At 43.4% G+C, this 19,665-nt stretch overlaps 1 protein-coding gene across 25 annotated transcripts in view; it reads left to right on the top strand.

The window, feature by feature from the left end:
• Positions 1 to 13,282: 13,282 nt before the first annotated feature.
• The window catches only part of NRXN3 (neurexin 3), a 1,270,857-nt gene continuing 1,264,474 nt past the window's right edge, over positions 13,283 to 19,665 (top strand). For 21 of the 25 annotated variants that reach the window (XM_081172108.1, XM_081172127.1, XM_081172102.1 and 18 more), the window contains exon 1: positions 13,283 to 13,605. The gene's annotated coding sequence lies outside the window, so the exon portion shown is untranslated. Of the gene's footprint in view, positions 13,606 to 15,859; positions 16,031 to 16,365; positions 16,389 to 19,665 lie in introns of those variants that run through there. The other 4 variants (XM_081172105.1, XM_081172101.1, XM_081172111.1 and 1 more) reach the window with 3 other exon arrangements.

Below are 19,665 nucleotides of genomic sequence, written 5' to 3'. Positions count from 1 at the left end.
CATATGTTACTTGTATGGAGTGTGGCGTATGCAGGTGTCCAATTTCTTTCTGTGTCCATAAGGTTCTGTGTAGCAGCAAGGCTTACGTCTAAGGGGGGAGGGGGACCTGATTGTCAGTACAGTTATAGCCAGGATAAAGTGACACCTTTAAAAGCAGTGAGAAATACTGAGGGTGGTGCCACACCAAGGAAAGTAAAATGGCTGCGCTGGGTGGCAAATTTAGAGACTATTAAAGGCCAACTGCCAGCCATTAAGTACCAAGATGAGAGCCTTCAATTGGGTGCCCAATCAGAGCATGCACCAGGGATGAGAGCCACGTTCCCTCTGAGGTAATTGGTCAGGGCCTACATGACAGCAGCAGTGGGCTGGGCCAGAGCCCCAAGTTAGTGGGGTCAGAGGTAAACTGGGTAGTTTTGAAACTATGTACAGTGGTACCTCAGGTTACATACGCTTCAGGTTACAGACTCCGCTAACCCAGAAATAGTGCTTCAGGTTAAGAACTTTGCTTCAGGATGAGAACAGAAATCGTGCTCCGGCGGTGCAGCAGCAGCAGGAGGCCCCATTAGCTAAAGTGGTGCTTCAGGTTAAGAACAGTTTCAGGTTAAGAACGGACCTCCAGAACAAATTAAGTACTTAACCTGAGGTACCACTGTATGTTATTCTTGGGCTGTCCTGCCCCACCAGGAATGCTACTAAGGGAGCACTGTCATCTTTATCTCCTCTGCTGGTACCTCAGTCATTCACAGACTAAATAGCCATGTTCTTTCCAGAAAGCAGAGCAGCTCTGGGCTAAAAGCCCCCTGACAGATATTTTTCTTCTGGTGATTTCTCCTTGTGCTCTCTCCTTTCTCCTTTCCCTCCATATCTCCCCCTGTGCACCCAATAAATTGTTCTAGGGGTTTCTCCAACCCTCTGGATTAGATTTGGGAACAATGTGTGTGGAGGGGGAAGATGGGGGGGGGGGAGCCCCACTATGCAAGCAGGAATCCTTGTGCTGTCAGGACACAGTAGCTGAATGCAGCCCATAAGGTCTAATGATTGTGAGCCTAATAGGAAATATACACGTGAAGTGGTGTGCCCAGCAATAGCTTGAGCCAGTGGTCAGTTCCGATTACAAATGGACCAATGCACCCCTGCAGTATTTTCACATGTGCATTTACATTCTTGCAAGCATATGCAGCATTCAATGCCAGTCGCACTCACGCACAAACACACTTGCGCGCGCACACCCACCCACCCCATTTCTATAATCAAGATCCCCATGGGTTCATTTTTAGGTGCCGTCTCACATACAGATGCAGGTATATTGATAATCCTTCCTATTATATCCCAAACAAAATGTTGCATTATCAAATAGCATCGTGTGTTTAGCTATTAAACAAATGCAATTGAGTGCGCTGGGAGGAGGTGGAAATGGATTGCAAATCAGGGGTAAAGAGATACAGCCTGTGAGTCGGCCAGAATAATTTCTGAACTGGACCTCCTGCTGGAGTGAAAAATGACGTTTACAGGAGAGAGGCTTAGAACTAATCTTCTGAAATGATGGTAAAGTGAATTCTTTCCAGGCTCTGCTGTGATTGCTCTTTCTCTGTCTCTGTTATTCCTTATTATTGTAATGAGTTCTGCTCTCTGAAGTGGGTAAGGTCACCATCCAGATAAGATCAGTTTCGGCTGCCACAACGGAGATGATCCGATCACAATTTGGACCTGCCACTTCTAAATTCACCTTGGGTATTAGCTTCTGGAAAGGAGATACTAAAAGTGCTAACTTGACAAAAGTGGGTGGGAAGGCAAAAAAAGAAAAGAAAAGAAAAATAAGTATGGACAATAAATAACCCAGCCACCCTTGTTCTGTGACTTGAGCATTATCATTAGAAAACCTAGATATAACAAATAATCTGGAACACCTTGCTTTCCATTTCACAAAGACGTTTGGCAGTGTTAATGCTCTATCAGTGATTCAACGGATGATGTTTTAGAAACAGAAAGGCCAACTTTCAGAATACTAGAGGGAGCCATTTTGTAATGGGACTGGACCAGATGCAACTCAGGACACCATCTGCAGCTCCCACCTCAAAAGATCTGTGACTTGTAGTAGTATCTCCTTCCTTCCTTCTGCTGTTTCATTTTCAGCTGTGGAAATGGTTGGTTTCTAGTTCAAGACAAATACAAAGTTCAGCTAGGGATCTGTGTGGACATGCTATTATTTGAGCCATACATGGGGTTCCCAACTTCCCAATCCTGAATTTGTCTTGCAATGCTATTAGGAACACGAGAAGAGCCAGCTGGGTCAGGCCAATGGCCCATCTAGTCCAGCATCCTGGTCTCCCAGTGGCCAACCAGATGCCCATGGGAAACCTGCAAGCAGGGTTTCAGCCCAAGAGCTCTCTCCCTTCCTGAGGTATCCAGAAGGATTACTGCCTCTGATTGTGGAGGCAGAGCATAGCTTTCACAGGTTGTAGCCGTTGAGAACCTTATCCTCCACAAATTTGTTTTAACCTCTTTTGAAGCCATCTAATTTGGTGGCCATCACTGTCTCCTGTGGGAGCAAATTCCATAGTTTAACAATGTGCTGTGTATTGAAGAAATTATTTAATTCGTCTGTCCTGAATTTTCCAGCATCCAGCTTCATTGAATGGTTCCAGTGTTATGGGAGAGGGAGAAAAACTTTTCTGTATCCAGTTTTTCCATGCCGTGTATTGTTTTCTGAATGTCATGTCATGACTTGCCTTTTTTCTCAACTAAAAAGTCCCATATGCTGCGACCTTTCCTAATAATAATAATAATAATAATAATAATAATAATAATAATAAATATTATTTATACCCCACCCTCCCCAGCCAAAGCCAGGCTCAGGGCGGCTAACACCAATAAAATTACAAGAAAAACATAATAGAAAAAAATAAAATTAAGCAATTTAAAATACAGGTTAAAATGCAATTTAAAATGAAGCTTCGTTTTAAAAGTAGCCCATAGGTCAAAACCGTAAGGGGAGGGAAACATAAGGGTCAGACTGAGTCTAAACCAAAGGCCAGAAGGAACAGCTCTGTCTTGCAGGCCCTGCGGAAAGATGTCAAATCCCGCAGGGCCCTAGTCTCTTGTGACAGAGATTTCCACCAAGTTGGGGCCAGTACTGAAAAGGCTCTGGTCCTAGTTGAGACCAATCTAACCACCTTGTGACTTGGAACCTCCAAAGTGTTGTCATTTGTGGGCCTTAAGGTCCTCCGCGGGGCATACCAGGAGAGGTGGTCCCATAGGTACGTGGGTCCTAGAGGACTAGCTCCATCCCCTTGATTATTTTGATTGCCCTATTCAGAACTGTTTCCAGCTCTGCAATATCCTTTTTGAAATGAGGCGACCAGAACTGTATGTTGCACCATAGCTTTGTGAAATGGCATTATGATATTGGCAGTTTCATTTTCCATGCAGGGAAGAGATAACTGGTGCAGTTGAAGGTGATTCACTCTGCATCCAATTTCCACTTGCCAAGGTCCCTTTTGTCACCCCATTCCAGAACTCCCATTAAGACAGAAGGGGGGGGGGACTTACAAGAGAGGCACAAGGCTTACAAGAGAGAGCAGTGCATGAGGAGGGTTAAGCATATGCTCCCACCCACCTATTTCCCCCCGACACCTACACACAAATGTCAACTCCTTTACTGGCATTATCTTGGGGGAAAATGGGTTTGGCCACATTTATTTGCTGCAGCAGTGTGCAGTCCCACCCTCTTTTCAATTGGCACCATCTTTTCCCCCTTCAATTATTCTTAGGGCTAAGTCCCATAAAGTTTACTTGTAGTTTCGCAGTCAAAAGTAGGAGTAAGATGACGTGAAAACTGTGGGCATCTATATATTTTTATCCCCAACGTATCCACTGAAAAGTAAACATAGGCTTCTTCAGTCTTATAGTGACCACTCAACTGTTAAGCAGTATGTTAAGGATTTCCCATATGTAGATATATGAATTTCCAAGGAGGAGAAAATAATGTGGGAGGGGAATCCTGGGAATTTCAGGTTTTCATTTAAAAGCTATTTTAACTAAGGGGGTGGGGGAGAGAAAGCAATTTTGTTCCTTTCAGCTCTGTGAAGAAAATGTTGAAAACATGATGGCAACACTTCTAAGAGGTAGGTAACTAAAAAACCCCCAATGAATTATGTCTTCAGAGTCGTGATTTTGAAGGGCTGACTCATTATTTCATTTCAAATGTATCTACTTAGTGATACCCAGGTTTTGGTCATTGACAGAAAGACTCAGAATGTGGGAGAAGGCTTTTCATAGCTAATATGTCAAAAATTGGTTCATTAAAACTGAAATCCTATTCAAGGCAGAGAGTCAAAGAAATGTGGTTGATGTTGAGGGGAGGATGTCATTAAAGTTTGATAGAAGGTTCTCTCCTCTGAACAGAAAACAGACTGTTCCTTAATGCTCTCTGCTTTACAGGAGAAGTGGAAGTTAAGAACAAAAGCCCACGCTTATTGTTCCATTTGGGGAAGCACCGTATTTTTTTGCTCTATAAGACACACCAGACCACAAGACGCACCTAGTTTTTGGAGGAGGAAAACAAGAAAAAAAAATATTCTAAATCTCAGAAGCCAGAACAGCAAGAGGGATCGCTGCGCAGTGAAAGCAGCAATCCCTCTTGCTGTTCTGGCTTCTGGGATAGCTGCGCAGCCTGCATTCGCTCCATAAGACACACACACATTTCCCCTTACTTTTTAGGAGGGGAAAAGTGAGTCTTATAGAGCAAAAAATATGGTAATCATGAAGGGAAGTAATGGGGAGGAACCTAGAGTGTGTATGTAATGCTTTCTCACTGTTACTAGTAAAGAAAAGTCCCATCCCCCCAACTTCAGTCTCCAGAATGTAAATCTATTAAATAGTGTACATTTAAATTACAATACTATTGATATTTCTGATTATTATTTTTTTGGTTTAACAAAGGTTGTTTCCTTTTTCAGATGAGCTGACTACAGCACTTTTTGTAATGTTCCTCACTTTCTAAAAACACTTCGAAGTCTGCTCTGAGGCAGATGATATGGCTTTGTGAATCGTTCAAGGGCTAGCCAATGAGTTCCTTGAAAAGCCCTGCTCTGAGAAGGTTGGGGGTGGGGCAGTTGCTTCATGACTGATACAACAGCTAGACCAATCAGCACTATGAATACCAGGCTTCTGCTCAACTTTGGAAAATCTGTGTCAAAAATGCTGCGATTCCCTCAAAGCCATGTAACCCCCTTTCTCTGCCATCTCCTTATTGTTCTTTTGTACCCACCTTTTAGGGCAAGCTGTCACAAGATACAACAATAGCATAAATAATAGTATCAGATAAAATTATATCTAGGAAGCCAGGAATAAGATAAACGCAAAGCCTGGAGAAAGGAGCTTTAGGGCTTGTTTAAAGGTCACATGAGAAGAGAGTAAGCAGAGTTCTCCAGGGAGGGAATACACAAAGGTCAGCCACCACTGAAAAGGCCCTGTCCTTAGTACCTACCAACTTGATTGGCCTAGAGAACAGGGCATCTGAGGCTGATCTTAGGGCCTGAGCAGGCTTATATGGGGGTGGGCAGTCCTTCCCCCACTGAGCCAGTTCCAAGCCATGTGTGGCTTTAAAATTTAGCACCAGCACTAAGTCTGGAAACAAATACAATTGCCAGTGCAACTTGGTTCAAAAGTTGTGAAACATGAGCAAACCATCTGGTCCCCACAACCATTCTGGCAGCGGAGTATTCTACCTTCTGAAACTTCCACACTGTCTTTCGTTGTAGTACTAAGTAGGGAGAGTTACACTACTTTAGTCTGGATGCAACCAGTGTTAGTGTGTAACTGAGTCTAAGCCAAGTCTGCTAACTCTAGATAGATTGCATATTGTGAACCAGCCTAAGATGATAAAAGCAATCCTAAGCAGTTGCGTACCTGATTCTTCAAAGGAAGAGAAGCCCTGTGCCCAGCTGGTGGCAAAACTTCTGGCTAGATCAGCAGGGCTCCCCAACCAACAGCATTTCTGTCTTATCTATACTAGATTTTGTTTTATTTGGTCCCACCCATACCACAGAGCTGCCCTCAGGCACCAGTTTATAATTTCCACTGCTCCCTGCGATCAGTAGATGGAAACCTTCCTTCCTTTGTGGAAAATAAATTTACATGGCCCTGTAAGAGTACCGTTTTTCTGTGTAAAAGCAGCGCTGATTTTTCCATGTATTCTTGAAGCTGGCTTTGTGCATAGCAGCACTGATAACAGTCAAAGAGACTAATGAAAACTGCCACATGCAAAAAAAAAGTGTCATGAAAACAGAAGTGTTTCTTTCCCTTGCTTCCCTGCTTTTAGCCATTAAAAGTGCAAGACTTCTCCTGGAGTATTTTCCCCAGGCTTCTGGTACTGATGACTCCAAACTCTTCTTCCATCTCTGTGTTTACAAGCTGGCAGCAATTTTTGCCTTCTGCACAATGGCAGTGGCTTCCAAATGCTGGGTGGTTAAGAGACCCAGCGCTTGATTTCCTGACACATGTGGTGCATTGAGGATGGTGCAGCACAAAGCATGCAGTGAGAAGTGGTAACTTTGCGGTCAAGAGATCAGCCTGAGAATTGGGTTCTGAATCCCAATAAATTCCCCCTTCATGTCAACTGGCAGAGATCTGCAGCTCAAAATATTCTTTTTAACCCAAAACCCCTCGTTTTATTTTTAAATTTCTTTCCAACTTTTGTTCCCACACAAATGGGCATTTAAGCCCACTCCTCGTCAGAGCTGAACCGTGGGCAACTGTCAAAAGGGAGTTGAGAATCAAGGGTCAGTCATGGTAGAGAACCACTAAAGAGTAAGGAGTATCATTGCCCAGGCAAAAACTGAGGCTAAACAGCTAGTACTATTTATAGCCCTTCATGGTGTGAGGAGATCCAATGGCAATCCTCAGTGGGCTGGAAATACTGTATCTCTGCTAGGGAATACTTCTGCTAGAGTAGTATTATAACCCTATGGGGCAGCTGTGTGCAGAGCTGTGCTTCCCAGTTCTAGCTTATCCTATAGAACAGGCATGGCCAAACTTGGCCCTCCAGCTGTTTTGGGACTACAACTCCCATCATCCCTAGCTAACAGGACCAGTGGTCAGGGATGATGGGACTTGTAGTCCCAAAACAGCTGGAGGGCCAAGTTTGGCCATGCCTGCTATAGAATGAAGGAAGGACTACTTTCCTGCCTTTGTGTGTGCGGACCCCATAACAACACTTTAGAAACATGTTGCTACGCTGGAGACACTTATATGTTGCTACGCTGGAGACACTTATTCATAAATATTAATATGCAGTGTTCTCAAAAAAAAAACAAAATGGGAAACCTGTTACCCACTTTTGTATATTATCAATAAAGGTGGTTACAAGTCCCAGAGAATGGTGTCAAATGTTTATTCTCCATTATTCCCTTTTATTTTCCACATCTGTTCACTGCCCACTTCATGTTGCAAAAATAAATAAATAAAAACGTGCCGGTCTTTTGGACAGCAAGACCGTTGGGATAGATCCAAATATAACAAACGAATAAAGCAGACCACCCTGACTTCGTTGAAGTTTTATGAGGGAGCCTTTTTCTCTAGCACCTGAATTCTTGTTTGCCCCTTCCTATTCACCATTTTCAGCTTGCAAAAATCCCTTCTGCATCCTCTCTTGTTGGCAGGCATCTGTTATATGGATAAATCACCAATAAAGTCACTATGGAGTTTTCAGAAGCTCCACCTGTGGGAAGGCTTAGAGCTGCTTTGAAGTGTCATTTAGGGAGGCTGTGTGTCTGATACGCTTCTTGGCGGCAACTGCACATCAACAGTGGGCAAAGCGATCTATCAGTTCTGCAGACTGTAACTCTTATTTATTGAGTAGCATGAGATACCTTGACGCTGTAAACAAAAGAGAAGGTTCTCAGTTCTGTCTTAAGATTCAGGAAAGAGGGGCTGGAAGATGTGTTTCCATTTATCTACATGGTAAATGCTTGTCACTAACATCTAGGCAGTGTATGCAGATTGCAGAAAAATACAGGGTCTGTCCACAAGAGACAGCCGATTTGTCATAAAGTTACAGTCAATTTTTGACTGTAAGCCTTAGGTACAGAACTGGGTTCTTCTTTTGTTCTTTATCCCAGGTGCAGACTTGAGTCTGATAAAAGGACGTTTCATTATGTATTTTGCAGAGAAGTGAGTGTGCCTGAGAACTGATTGACACCTATCGGTGCATTGCTTGAGCTAGTGCCACTTTGAGTACACAACACTTGATGACTTGCATCTGCATTTTGTGAATTGACTGTGATGGTACAAGAGGTCTAAGGCCTGGACTTTGTTCTGTGATGGCTCTTTTGCATACACAAGTCTCCACTCCATCATCAAATAGCAAACATGCATGTTTAAATTGTTCCCAGGTGGTAGGTGCATGTGGAAATTCACTTCATGGAAGTCTAGGGCAGGCATAGGCAAACATGGCCCTTCAGATGTTTTGGGACTACAACTCTCATCAGCCCTAGCTAACAGGACCAGTGGTCAGGGATGATGGGAGTTGTAGTCCCAAAACATCTGGAGGGCTGAGTTTGCCCATGCTTGGTCTAGGGTGATCACAAACATTTGACCAAGCCAGAGTTTATTCCAAGCTGCCTTGGCCCTGCACTGAATAGTTAATGGTGCACCCTCCCTGGTCCACAAATGTTCTATGCCTTGGAACTTTTTCAAAAAAAAAGAAGGAAAGATGAGGGGGGAGGGAAGGGAATGAAACTGCAAGTGGGAGGAAGGAAAAATGAGAAAGAAAACCACAGTGATGAAGGAAAAGTGGAGCTATTTTGCAAGAAATGGAGGGGCAAGGAAGACTCAGATATACAATTACCATAGGACTGAAAATATTAAAATTCATATGTATTTTCTTTTTCATTTTCTTATATTCCCCTATGTATATTTTTTTTTTAAAAAAGAAACCGCTTAGTTCTCAGTAAGAACTCCATATCAGCGCCAAAGCTTAGTTTCCACTTCACAATTCTTCATACTGCACAAAACATCTCCAGCTGCACCCTGCAGGACACTATGGTTGTGCTAAAAATTTAAGGCAAAGGAGTGCTTTGGAGAGGTGCAAAATGTCTCCCTAAGACAGGGACTGTTAACCTTTTTTTGGATAGAGGGTTGCATTCAGAACATCCTCCAGGTGCTAAATGCCAGCAGTGGGTGTGGCAAAAAGTGAGTATGGAGGCATTTGCATAAACATCATAGTGATGCTGGTGTAAGCAGTAATGGATAGGTCTTCAGGCTGGAGGTGCACTGGCTGTACCAGTGGAAAACCAGTGGGATTCTTCAATGTGCATTTGTGGCAAATTTCTGTTTTGTTTCAGCAAGACTCCTGCTTGACCTCTTTGAAGGAAGATCATGTGAGCATAAGTTTTGTTCCTAGCTATTTTTAAGAGGATATTTAGAAGGCTGTAAGTTTTCCCACAAATGGAGGGCACAAGGAGAAGGGGACGACAGAGGACGAGATGGTTGGACAGTATTCTCGAAGCTACAAACATGAGTCTGACCAAACTATGGGAGGCAGGAGTGCCTGGCGTGCTCTGGTCCATGGGGTCACGAAGAGTCGGACACGACTAAATGACTAAACAACAACAACAAGTTTTCCCACACAAGAAAAAAATTGCTTTTTTAAATAAAAAAATAATTAGTCTATAGTATTCTTTACTACTATATGAATTGTAAAAACCCAGTAAGCACCCTGAAGTATAGCAGGCACCAACCTTAATTGCGTTTCAGTGTCTGATAAGGCTTAGGTTGCATGTAGTCTTTGCCATATCTGCTTGGCAGTAAGTCGTATTGAATTCAGTAGGGCTAGGGATGGGGTAGAAATTTAAAAATGAACCTACCCAATTTCCATTTTCTAAACAGTACAAGAGCTGAAGCACTGCCCTCTTTCAAAAATTCATAGTTTTCTGAATTTTGCAATGCAGTTCTCCAGCCAAGTAATGTGTACAAACAGACATATACTAGGGTAAATGCATATATTAGTGAAAACAATTTACAAAAAACCTTTTACAAATATAAGGGAATATTGCTTTGCAAAAATGTGCATATTAAGCAAAATTGCATACAAATATATGTATATTAAGAGAAATTTACACTAAAATCCTAGTGAATTTTCATGAGGACATCTTTTTAAATCACAAACCGATGTTGAAATGTGGAGAATCAAATTTAAGATGGGAAAAACAAGAAATCAAGAGAAACTGATTTATCCATCCTTAAATAGGACTTACTTTCAGGTAAATGAAGTGACCTAATTACCTGGGAGTAAGCCCCACACAATTCAGTATAACTGTCTTCTGTTATAATTGCACTATTGCTTACCTAGCCAAGCATGGGATCCAAAGAACTGCAAACCAATCACATGCAGCTAACAGAGCTGGGGACCCTCAGATAGTTGCCCTCCTCCATGCCCCAGAGTGAAGACCTTTTGAAATTGAGGAAACTTTCAAAATAAGTTCATGATATTGTCGTGCCCTCCTCTACCTATGCCCACCTCTCAGGAGCAAGAGGGAACTTTAATTCTAATCACCAATCCCTTTTATCTGGTAAAGGATTTCTCAAGCCCTACTGGGTCCCTATATGTGCCTTATAGAGTTCCCAGCACTGGGGGTCCAATACCTTAAGCAATCTCCCGACAACTGGTATTCTGGTTCCACCATATAAACACTAATATCACTGGCGTTCTCACAACCTCAGAGCTTAGTCAAACATGAGATGTGGTGTGAAGAAACAAAACTTTATTACAACAGTGAAAGCAGAATGTAGCAGGTACTTTAACAGTGCCTGGATACTTGGTATTTTATAACATGTACTTATACTTCTATTCCGACCTCTCCTATCCTATCCTACTTCTCAGCTCCCTCACCAACCACCCTTTCTTTCCCTCTCCAAAATCCCCACTGTCTTCAGCTGACACACAAGCACCCGTATTCTATCACACCCCACCAATATAAGACAATGTTTCATCCAAATCTCCTGCTCTCCTTTGCACTCACCCTACTTTATATTATAAATATCCCCCCTACACAACATTCACCTTATATCACATAAAATACTAACCTGTACAATTCAGTTACAATGGCAACCACCACAGAGAGGACATGAGGGACTACAAAGGGGTGGGGCAGTAAAAAAATGCCACAGGACATACCCAAGTCTTTAGCCATGCTTCAAATAGCTCTTTGTATTGTAGTAATTTAAAATATTTTAGGGACGGCTTTCTCCCAAACGATGCTGCCCATCTAAAACTAAAAGTCTAGCTCCTTCTCTTGTGTCCGCCATCTTCAGAGTTTAGGCCAGTAAAGAGGAACCTGTGACCTTCCACATATTGTTCAACTCCAGCTACCAGGAGGCCCAGTCAACATGGCCAAGGGTAAGGGATGATGGGAGCAGTAGTCCAGCAACATCTGGAGGGCTGCAGATTCCCCATGCCTGTTACAAGCAGACAGGTATGTAGGAAAATACTTTTTTTGGCCATTACAGCTGATCACCTGAACTCTTCCCTGTAGGATACATGTTCATTTTGTTCTCTCCTTTGCCTCTTGGAACTGTCTATATTTTTATTTAACAAAATTTATAGACCAAAAAAAAAAAAAAAAGAAAGAAAGAAAGAAAAACTATTTTCAGGTTGCATAAACCTGTTTTTGTTTTGGAGAACTATCGGGATGAGACAGAAGGGTTAGCTGGCACAGTGCTCCTCTTTGCTCTTCTGGTTTAATTCTTTTTATTCTCTGTTTTAGTTTTGTGAATTATTATTTTTATTGCATTTCATTGATTTTTAAGTGTATTTGATATTTGTTCTTGGTATCTGCCTTGGGTGTCCTTACAAACAAACAAACCCTGGAATATTAGGGCTGCAAACAGATATTTTACCTACGAATAAGTTGCATTAAACTCAATGGGAATTACTTTCGAGTAGACAGGAATAGAATTTTCCTATATGTTTAAAATGTAAAATAAAATATAAACGCAGTCTGATCTAAGGTGGGTGGCAACAAAAGCACCATTGCCACACAAATAGATGGCAAAAAAAGAAAGAAATGGATCCTCAAATGCATATTTAGGTTAAATGTGGGTCCCAGTTTTGAAATAGTTAATGACTATCTGGTCTACTATTATTTGGCAACCACAAATACAATGCTTGCATGTGAGTTAAAGGAACTGAATAGGAACAGAAAGTGAAACTGCTCGTTCTAATTTCTCAATCCTCTGAAAAGCAAAAGTGTTGTGCCTTCCTAATGGACTATTAGATCCTCGTTTGTCATTTCCTACAATAGACAGCCGTGTGAAAATAACTACGCGAAAGAAGCACATAAAACATGCAGCAGAAAGGAAGATATTATAGCAGCACGTTTGTTTAACTACTTTTTTTGATCCTTACCACACAAAAAAACACCTTGACATGAAACCCTTCCGTCTTTCCACAAGGCTGTTGTATTCCTAAATGGGAAAGGCTGGCGGTGTGTGATCTATCAGTGGTGAACTTTAAGTGCCTGCCTAGTTCCCAGCATGAGTAAGCCACTCCTAATAGCTGGGGCGCCATTCTTCCCCCAGTTTTTCCTCCTCGGCAAAGACAAAATCCAGACAGTTGTGTTTGCATTTCGTGAGTGTTGGGGGCCCAGTTACGGAGCAGCTTGCAGAACTGATAGATAGATGGATAGAACACACACACACACACAAACAAACAAACATACAAACATACAAACACACACACACACACACACTATACGTCTCTCTCTCTCTCTTTTTCTCTCTCTCTCTGTAAAAGAGCCTTGAGCCACATCAGTCAAAAGAACTGAGAGAAAGCAACAAAACAAGGCAAACATTTTTATTAAAATTCCTACAGGATATAGAAAGAGATGAAGGCGAAGGTATCATTCCTTGCCTAACCCACCCTCCGGTGCTATGAGAGCCTGTTCCCTCGCCTCCTGCTTAATTTCTGGAGAAGCCAATTGGCTTAACCCCCCCCCCCCCTCGATTGACCGTAGCTTTTCCCCAGAGAAGGAGCCGCGCGCGTTATCTGCCTTCCCCAGTTGGAGTTTGCGGCGTGAGAAAGCGGGGCTGGCGAGCACCTGCCTCTTAGTCATCCCTGGGCTTGAGGATGTCCCCAGATTACATCTTCTCAGCTGTTTGCAAAACAGCGCTGGGAGGAGCGCGAGCCCCGAATTACACACAGCCGCGGCTGTCCCTTTAAATGCTGGGGTCTGCGCGCCGGAGAGGGGAGGGGCCGGCTCCGGAGTGCGTGAAATTCCTGGGCTCCTCCGACAGTCTCAGGCAGAGCGCTCCGCTCTACGCATCTCTCCTCGCACGCAACTCGCGGAGAGAGGGGCTGAGGCGCGCCAAAGCTTTCCCTCGCTCCTCGCTGCCTGCATCGCGCGTTCCCTCAACCTGCTTCGCAGCCCGCGTTTTTGCGCCTCCGACAACGCCCTCCCGGTCCCGCCTCGCGCTTCCCCTCCCACCACACTCTCTTGCTGAGAGAGAGAGAGGCAAGAGACACCCCTGGATTTCTTAGCGGCCCCCCAAAGAAGGAAACAAACAAAGAGTTGGTTAAACAAGCCCACTCGCTTCTCAACTACCAAGGTAAGACTTTTCTCGGTGGCGGCGGGCGGGAGAGAGAAGGAGATGGTTCCCTAGGATGGAATACAACGCCTCGCTCCCCACGACGGACGGAGAATTTCAGCGCGCCCACTCGAGAGATTCCCCCCGCTTCGGAAGGTGTTAGGTGCTCCAAGTTCTCACCAGAGAGAGCTGTGAAGAATAGAGTGGGTCTTCGAAAGAAAAGAAAACAACCCCCCCCCCAAAGCCTGCCCAAAACGCCTACCCTCAGTATTATAGAGATTTATTATGGTGGACAGGATTTTGTAAAGTTATTTCTCTCCTCATACTGGATTTTCTCATCCCCAGAAAGTAATTTTTACGTGTGCCTGAGCGTGAGGAAAACTGCACATCTTCTCCAAATACCTCCTCCTCTTCTTTTTTAAAGGTGACAAGCACAAACTCCAAACCTTGACCAGTACCTTTAACTCGATTCATTTCGATGATCAGTTGCACTGAGCACTTGGCTTTAAAATAAAATGGTTATTTTGAGGGAAAGAGGCAGTGCTGGGTTAAACTGTGGCAGGGATCTCTTTAAGAAGCCAAAATATTTTTTTTGGTAAGAATATTAGATCTTCTTTAGGTTCTTTCCCCCCCATCCCAACCCTGAATATTTTTTATCAGGGGGGTGGAATGAAAAGGGAGTAAGATGTGAAGGATCGCCCCCCCTACTACTTTGGATCTATTACAAGAATCTTCCTTCCCCGCCTTCCATTTGTTTATATTAATGATTTAGTACTTGTCTTTGCCTGAAAACTTCCACTACGAGCAAGTGCTGTGAGCTTCCAGGCAAGGAGTGACCTTAAAGGTTGGTTGGATGATTTCTTAATGCAAAATAAATAAATTAAAAATGTGTGCGAAATACCCAGTTTTTTTAAAAAATTAAAAAAATCACACACCCCAACATCCAAACCTTCAGTTATTTTCCAATTTTAAACCATGAAGGACAGTGATGTAATTCCCTTTCCAATGGGTTCCAGCTCTAGTGCTGCGTGCAAGTGTCATGGTCTTTTGTTTACATTTACATTTTATTTTATTTTTATGATGAGGAAACAAAATCTCTGAAATTATTGTTTCAACAACACCAAACCAAAACACATTTTTCTTTCCTCCCACAACAGTGAATTTTATTCGCTCTGTTGTTTTTTGCAATTTTGGTTAAAATAAACTAAAGAATGCGTAGGTAATAAAAGACCTCAAAGGCAGAATAACCAATAAATAAATTCCCGAAACCATTTTTGAAATGCCAGGGTCCCCCTCCTCACCTAACAACCTCTCATTCTTCATTTCTTCTTTGGCCTGAATATTCAAAATTTCGATGAAAATAGCTTCTCCCCCCTTCCCCCAACCAATTCATTTTTATTCTTCTTCAATTGTAGCATGAGATTTTTTCCAGTGTCAAATGCTCAGATCTCTGAGAATTTTTTCCTTCCCCCTGTGACCGCTAACCAGTATTTGTGCCATGGTATATTTTGGGGACTGGATTTTGCGGGGGTGAACTCCTAACTAGTCTAGCGAAAAGTCAGAGAGAAGGATGTTATCTGGGTGGGGAAAAGAAGATGCCAAGGAGAGCTTGTCTGTTCACCGTGTAGAATCGGCCATTAAATATACCATGAGACGCCGGGGTGTTTTCGCTCTCATTTTAAGTTAAAATGGTCCACGGTACCCAGTTCTACAAGTTTATCTAAAGGCTGGTGAAAAGCCCCCCCCCTTTCCCCCCCTCCGCGAGAGATGACGGTTACCATTTTAGTTTGCTGCCTTTCTGTATGTATGTGCTTTTGTGCCCCTTTATTATGGGCATCGATGGAATTATTTTCCATCGCTCTTTCCTCTCTATTGTGGGAAAGGGGAGACGTCTCGGGGTTTTACCTACGAACACCAAAATATCGGTGATACTTAAAACAACTGGGGCTGTATTAATTGATTCAATGAAATATAAACAAGAGTCTTGGCCAGTGAGGTTGCTCTTTCTGGAGCTTTCGGGGATCTCTTGGTGGAGGAGTATGCTTTGGGAGCAAAATATGTGTATTCCTTATCATCCTTTATATGACAACAACGGGGGGTGGGGTGGGGTGGGGGGAAACGGAGGGGAAAGGGATGTCTGTGGAACAATGTCACGTCAGTAAATAAATAAATTAAAATTTGAGGCCCCCACATTTGATTTCATCATGTTGGTGATGATGGCTCCTTGATGGAGCTGATATCCGATGATATCACCGTTCTCCATGGCTCTTCTACCCTGGCCTCATTTTACACTGCGTTTCCACTGAACATGTTGGTGTGCTGCTGCTTATATAAGGGCAAGAACGAATTCAAGCGGATTAGTGCTTGGGATTTTGAGATCGGCTATCCAGATTGAGTTGTGGATTTTTCGTTTCCCAATTTTTTTTCATTGTTGTTGGTTTTTTCGGTAAATTTTTATTTATGATTGTCGTTCTTGATGGGTGGGGAAAAGGGTTGGGGGAGGAATGGGAGGGAATCAGAAAAAATCATGGTGCGTGCTGTGGGAGATTGAGGTGATGCGGGGGAGCTGCTTGAATAATGTCTGTGATGTGTCCTCTTCTATTTTTTTTTTTTAATAGCCACCATTATCTCTAAAAACACATTATTCTTTAGGCCAGAGCTAAAAAAAAAAAAAAAAAAGAATGGGAGGGGATATCTTTAGTGAGGGGTTTTGATCAGCGAGTTATTAGACCCACTGCTGCAAAACCAAGATACAGAAATCTGTCTGTACTAATGCTGGTAGGGGAGACTGGAGAGCAAATAAGGTATATTAAGTGGGGATGGGGGGGGGACGGACAATGGACTGTAATTTTTGGGATTAGACTCAGGGCTGTATGGTCTTCATAAGCCCCTTCCTCATTTTCTACCATTTCCTCCCCTGTTTTTCTATCCACACACCCTTTCTCCTCCTCTTGCCTCCCCCCACCCACCCCCCGTAGGCTTTTCGGCTCTTGACGAGAAAATTCTGTATTACCTCTTGATGGCTCTGCGGCTTTTTTTTTTTTTTTTTTTGCTTTTTTTGGGGTGTGTGCATGTGTATTACAACCATAGCACAATGACCTTTGCTTTGTGCCCCACATATCTGGGCTCCCAATGCATGTGCGGATCACGGTTAATATCCGAGATCTGCACGATAGGCCATGGTTTTAATTCTATACCTTGCATTTTGAAATTATAGCTACGTGTTGGGTTGGGGGAGAGCTGATAGGCGTTGTTCGGGAACTGGAAAATACAGCAAATGCCAAATGCACACCTATGCATTTTGCCGCCTGCTCCTTCTGCTCTGTCCCCCCCCCCCCCAGCCCGGGCATGTTGTCATACGATTCGCATGTTGAAAAGGAGGGTATGTAACGAAGGTAGAAGGGGGCTGGAGAAGAGAAGGCGGGTGGGTGTCTTTGTGTTGTGGCGGAATAGACTCGGCGATGGGTAATAACATTTTTTTGGTCAAGTAAATGCCTGGCAATAATGATTCGGTTTAACCACCCGTGAAATACATGCTTGCGACATATTGGAATAAAGGTTACTCCAGGCAGCTGTGGATGAGGAAAGCGTACTCTGGGGAAGATGCAGCCTGCAACACTGGAGAGTATATGGCATGCATGCAGGCACCCAACGGTGCCCTCCCCTCACAAAGGCCAGATACGTGTGTGTCCAAGCTGGAGGGCATTGCAATACAAAGGGAGAGGGATGTGGGAGTCATGTCACATCCAGGACCAAGCTACTGTCTCCAGGCCTGTCCTCGTTCACTGTCCCTCCAGATACTTCCTCCCCAGCATCTCCGTGCTTCTGATCAGACATAGCAGGGATGTAATTGATCCTGTGTACTTCTGTGCTGAAGGCTGCATACTCATATGAGACCGGAGGGCATCGAATCATGGGTGACATTTGTATGTGTGTTGCAGGAGGGTGCAGAAGAAACTTGCCTTTCACCATTAGAATGTGTGGTGGGGTGGGGTGGGGGGAGAGAGAAAGAGGGAGAAATGGCTTTTTCTGGTCTCAAGAAAGCATTGCAACCTCCTTCCAGTTACGCCCTATCTTTTTCCTTTTTTCTTTTTTGTCAGCCGCTTTCTAGCCCTGCTGATGTTGCGTGGGTGAAATTTTGCTAGGCAGTGGGTGGAGAGCGTGCCTGGAAGTGTGGGGAAGGGCACAGCAGCGAAGGAAAGCTGGGCGCAAAGGGTTGACACGGTGTCTTGACCCTTTGAAATCCCCTTTCTCCCTTTTTAGAAAAGGCCTTCCTCCTTGAGGCAAACCTATTTTCTTACCATCATTAGATGGGTGTGTTGTAGTGCGGTTAGCAAATCTGGTAGAAAGGAATGATCTCTAATGGCTTCCGTCATCTCGGCAGACAGTTTCCTCTTTATTTCTGCATGTGGCTGAATTTGGCTGCAGTGTTCAAAGGTCTCCATATTTTCTGCTTTACTAGCTGGTAACAGAAATGGGCTGAATAAGGTGCTCGTAGTGCAATGTCTTCATCTTCCATTTGCTTTTTCTCGCTCTCCTTTTCCTCGCTGACCTTGAGGAATTCTAGCAAATGAGAACTGCAGAAGCTGAGATGCAAGGCTTATGGGGCATCTGATTTGCACAATTTTCATAGGCAAATACTGGGAAATGACAAGGCTCCTTGGTTTTTTGCTTCTCAGGTGTGCCCAGGTCCAGCCTCTTAGAGCTGAGCTGAGAAAGTTTATTCTTTCGAGCCCATTTAGTAACTGGCAGGTTGTATTGCTGCTCTCACCAAGGCAGTATGTGATAGTGCAGTGACCAGCTAAGCAACAGGTAGGGGGTGCTACACTTGTTAAATTGAAACTCCCACCCTGAGAAAGTAATATCAGTCTCTTGAGTTTTTGGTTATTACTTTCCCATACCCGTGATGGTTCTTTTGTACTCATCCATGGAGCAGAGATTGAACGGTAAGTTTTTTTTAAATGAAGATGAAGGGAATGTCAAGTTATGCTGCAACTTTAAAAGTCTCTTTGAAGCCGACAAAATGTTGCATTCCTCCACCTCTCACTGTTTAGTATTTGGATGCAAGATCGAGAAACACTGCTTGATTTTTTTGTAATTCGCTTAGCTGTTTGGCTAAAGATTCTTTCCCATTGAACGTGACGATTTCAACATGAAGATCAAAATATGTGAAAATTCTGCTTGGCCTGAATAATTTTCAAGGCATTTTGGGGCAGGGGCAAGGTAATAGCCTTAATTAAATGATGATGATGATGGTGATGATGATTAAAAGGATAACTGTGTCTCAGTGGCCTGTCCCATCTCTGTCCTTGAATCAACTTAATTCTGGTGTGAGATTGGAGCTCAGGTCTCTTGGCCTCTTAGCCCTTGGCCACTTTTGATATTTCTGCCGCAAAACATCCCCATGATTCAAATCCTATGATGTAGAAGGAAGTCCTGTTAAAATGAATGGGACTTTCTTTTGGGGAAAAAAAAGGTTGTGGATTGAAGTGCTAAATGCTAGTGCCTGAGTTTGGCTTTTCTCTTTTAGATCAGAGGTGGGGAACCTGCAGACCTGTAGTTATTGCTTGACTAGAACTCCTGTCAGCTTCTGCCAGCATAGCCTTTGGCCGGGTCACCTGGGGCTGATGGCAGTTAGTCCAAGAATACCTGGAGGGTCACAGGTTCACCACCCCAGGTTTAGATATATTTTCTACCACCAAATAATGTGCATACTCCACTGGTTCTTTTCATGTAATATATAGCATAGCATTAGCCGGAAAGCAGATTCCAGGGCTTTGTATGACCATGATCAAAATCTGCAAGTGGCTATTCCTTCTCCTTGATTCCTGTAGAATTAAGCTGTATCATTTTGGTGAACATTGGGCTTCCTGTTTGTGCCACCTCTCAGATTCTGGTTTGTGTGTTTCGCTCTCTCTCTCTCTGTTTGTGTGTGTCTTAATATAGGGAGTTCCCCCCCCCCCTCATTATTATTTTTTTTCTTCCTCCCCGTCCTTCTGGCAAGCAGCTTTGCATAGTCTACTGCACTTTAGGTGGAGGTTTGGAAGTTGGCAGATGCAGGAGATGCTGTATCAGGGCGTA

This window comes from Podarcis bocagei (genome assembly GCF_964188305.1).
Source record: "Podarcis bocagei genome assembly, chromosome: 1".
NCBI lineage: Eukaryota > Metazoa > Chordata > Lepidosauria > Squamata > Lacertidae > Podarcis > Podarcis bocagei.
Note: the sequence above shows the minus strand (reverse complement) of the source record. Positions and strands in the feature narration are given on the sequence as shown.